This window comes from Oryx dammah, unplaced genomic scaffold, assembly GCF_014754425.2.
Source record: "Oryx dammah isolate SB20612 unplaced genomic scaffold, SCBI_Odam_1.1 HiC_scaffold_2409, whole genome shotgun sequence".
NCBI lineage: Eukaryota > Metazoa > Chordata > Mammalia > Artiodactyla > Bovidae > Oryx > Oryx dammah.
Genome location: NW_024072488.1, coordinates 1,551 through 5,345, shown reverse-complemented (window position 1 = coordinate 5,345; position 3,795 = coordinate 1,551). Strand labels below are relative to the sequence as shown.

Here is a 3,795-nt window from a genome sequence, read left to right as displayed (position 1 = left end):
CAGGCCCTGGGGCTTAGAGGGAGAGGAAGGGAGGGGCACCTTCTCCCCCTATCCACGTTCAGGTCTCCTTGCCTGGGATGCTCAGGGAAGGGGGGGTGGAGGGCAGTTTTAGGTGAGAGGGGGGAGTGCGTGGTGGTGAAGGGAGAGAGTGGGGGTGAAGGGAGAGAAGGAGAGAGAGGGAGGGAGGGAGGCAGGGAGAGTTGGGTACAGTGGGAGGGAGAGGGGTGTCGGGGTAGGGGAGGGGGTGGAGCCCGTGCCTGGGACTCAGCGTCAAGCCTCCCCCACCCCCCCGGGCAAACCCTGCAGGTATCCCTAAAATGCTGCGTCAGGGACACGTTGCCCTCGGTTTCAAGGTGCCTGCTCTGGGCGGGTGTCCGAAGGTCAGAGCCTCTGAGCCAGCAGTAGGTACCTACCCACACAACCGCTTTCTCGACCAGACTCAACCATGTCCATGTGTACACACATGCCCGGTATATATCAGCAAAAGCCAGTCCTCTCTGTGTCTCTCTCTGACCCCTCCCAGTAGGGGGTGACTGAGCTCGCCCTACCACCAGCATCCTCCGGTCACCCGCAGACATACAGACGTTCTTTACTTGCAAACCCGTTCCTGAATTCATCAACCCCGTGGTTTCGAAGTCCATAGGAACCCCTGCCTGTTCCCATGTGAACCCCCGTGGTGGGTTTAGAAACTTGGGTGGCCAAAGAATACACTGCTCAAGAGGGTTGGCAGGGGTGTGCTGCTGTGGTTTGTCCATTTCTCTTCGACTCACTCTTTTTCCTCTGTTCACAGCGAAAAGAGAAGTGCCTCTCCTCGTCCATCCCCTGTGTTGCTCCATGCAGCCTTCTTCCTCCTTTGTCTGCTCCGGCCTCTTGATTCCCTCCTTGTCCTCCTGGCCCTCCTCATCCTGCTCGCCACCCTCTGTCTCTCTGAGAAAGCACACACTCTTTCCACGTCCGGTTGTTGGCACAGGTCAGGGCTTCGCTCTGTCCAGAATGTACATGCTTCCTTCCTTGGCTTAGTGGAACCTCCTTCCCAATGGTAGGGGGTACACTGTCCCCTTTGGCGGGTATCTCCAGGACACTTGGGCTGGGGGGTTGCCTGGGGAGGTGCGGGCCTCAGGCTCCACATGAGAAAAGCCCCAAATGGCGTGAGCTGCCATCCCAGACGCTGGCCCTTCAGGTCTCTGGCGGGAGCCTTGGGCTCCAGGCAACTCAAAGACCTCGGGGCGGTGGTCTGGGACTGCTGTAGGGAACGGACGCCAAGAGGGCATGGAGGAGTTGGGGAGTGGTGGGGGGAAACGGAGGCGAGGACAGTGAGGGATCTAGGTGGAGGCACTGGAGAGAGCATCCAGTGTCCCGGAATGCCTCGGAGAAGCCGGCAGGGGGCAACTGAGGCCCAGGGACCTGTGGAATGTGAAAAGGCGGGAAACCCCAGAGTGGTTTGGAAGGCAAGGCAGGCTGGGAAAGGGGGCGTGGGCGGCCACTTCAAAGGGGCCTAGGGGAGTTCCTGGGCAGTTAGCTCTCTTGGCACTGCTGAGGGCCCCTGATTGATCCACCCCGGGTTGATCCCATCCCCCGCTGCGTGGGAGGGCCACAAACCAAAGCCCCCTAACTGCCCGCCCACCCCGACGGGGACCTTGGCAGTCTGGGGCATGGGCCATGCCTGGGAAAGCCCACTCGCTCCACGGGACTCCGGTCAGGGTCCCTGCTTGGAAAGAGGCCAGGGGTGTCCCCCCCCCCCACGCCCCCGTCTACGCACCCAAACCCTATTTATGTAAATAGGGGCGGAGCCACCTGCCTCTCTCCAAAGTCCTGAGCTGCTGGGTCCCCGCCCACTCGGCCAGCAGTCTGCAGCGCCCATGTGGCTTTCCCACCATGGCTTCATCCGGCTCCTCCAGCACCTCAAGCGGTACGTTTGCCCTCGGTCCCTGGGGTCGGATCGCGTCTCAGGGGATTTGTGGATGGCCCAGCCAAGGGTTCTGGGCAAACATGTCGACCCACCACCGAGAATGGCGGGGACCGATCGGCCGGGCCCACGGTCCCCAGGCATCGGGTGTGCCCAAAGCGGGCATCGTTCGTTTGTCTTGCTCCTTTGGTACACACATGGCTTCTCCGTTCTCTTTTCTGGGAAGATGGTGTTGTGTCAGGGGGCGAGGTGTGGGGGGCAGGGGACTGGGGGCGGGTGGTGTCGGGAGGGGGTGCTGTGCTGGGATGAGGCCCTTTATCCTCACATTTTCCTGTGGGAATGGGAGACGGGGAGCTCTGTGGCTTTGCCGCCTTCATTGGCTCCCTCTCCACAGTGGCCTTGTGCCTTGTGCCTTCTGTCAGGTGTTACAGGTTTGGGCTTCACTTCAGCTTCCTTCCCTTTCCTTTCCTTTTCCCCTAGTGATGGCAAACACTGCCTTTGCTCGTGTCAGCCCCAGGAAGCCAGGCTCCCTCGCACTGGCATCATCATGGGAGCAGCCCCATTGAGCTGTCTCCCTGGCATCTCCCCGAGACGGGTGGAAACATGCGGCGGGATAGTGTTGTGGTCTTCGGTGGGTGGGATTTCTTGCCACCTTTGTTTTGGGGCTGGGTTTGGCTTCCATTCTGCTTGCTGGTGTTCCTTGCATTCTGGCATGGGGTGGGGGTGGGCATGGGGGTAGGGGATGACCCCACCACCCTTGCCTCTCAGCCTGGCTGTTGGGGTGTAGCCAAGTGACTTCCCAATGCACACCTGTCCCTGGGCTCCCGGCTTTGCTCAGGCACAGGGGCAAGTCCCCTGGATGGGGAGCATGCTTGAACTCCTCTGTCCAGTCCTCCCCCATGTGCTCTGAGACTTTGCCCTTCCTGCTCTTCTTCCACAGGCCCCATAGCCACAGGATCTCGAAGGAGGAGGCTCATTCTGAAGCTGAGCCAGAAGGATGCCCTGCAAGCGCTCTTTCAACAGAACCCCTACCCTGAAATAGCGACCAGAGAAAGGCTGGCCTGGGAGCTTGGCATTGCCGAAAGCAGAGTTCAGGTAGACCCCCCGTCTCTGCCCCCATTCTCCCTTTCAGGCTCTCCATGCTGATCCGAGTCAGCTGAAAGCACCTGGTGGCCTTTCTCCTGAGAAGGAATTCTCTCTGTTTGCCCCTAGGTCTGGTTTCAAAACCAGTGAAGAAGACAGTTAAAGCAGAGCCGATCGCCGTCTGAATATGCGCACCAAGAAGGGGAAGTGGGGCCAACGTCCATGCCCACGCCACCTTCGCCCCCGCCTCGACCTCAGTCTTCCTCTCCAGGAAATTTAGCCAGCATTCTCCGAAAGCAAGTCCCCGAGAGGGGGTCCCGAACCCAAAGCTTCTTGCCAGAGAACTCTCTTTACTGGTGGATGGCCACAGGAGGCCCAGAAAAACCAAGGGGGTGGGGGGGTTGGTGGGGGTCTGTGGCTAGGGGAAGAGGAGGAACCAGGGCTATCTGGTTGCTGCCACCCCCATCAGCGTCCCAGAACGGGGCACGATGCCCCCAGTCAGCGTGAGCGGGCAACACTGGGTCCCCCTTTGCATCCCCTCCCCAGCCCCCGTCGGGAACTTTAGGCTCCAGCTGCCCAGGCAACCTTGGCCGAGGGGCATGCTTCAGGGCACTCGGCGGCAAGACTGGAGGAGGAAAGAGACACACAGGGATGCGCATGTGTGCGGAGTGTGCACATGCACGCATCCACGATGGATCCAGGCACCCGATCCATCTGTGGCTGTATTCCTTAGAGCCTTGCCCTGGCTGCAGAACCACCTGTGGTGATTCAGGTGTGTGGGACTCTCTGTACACCGTCTAGGGTAT

At 60.3% G+C, this 3,795-nt stretch overlaps 1 long non-coding RNA gene across 1 annotated transcript; it reads left to right on the top strand.

Annotated features, from left to right (window-relative positions):
• The first annotated feature begins 1,006 nt into the window (after positions 1-1,006).
• Positions 1,007-3,258, top strand: LOC120859700. Its single transcript, XR_005720133.1, has 3 exons — positions 1,007-2,537; positions 2,847-3,001; positions 3,119-3,258. It is a non-coding gene; the product is annotated as an uncharacterized LOC120859700 (long non-coding RNA).
• The last annotated feature ends 537 nt before the right edge of the window (positions 3,259-3,795 follow it).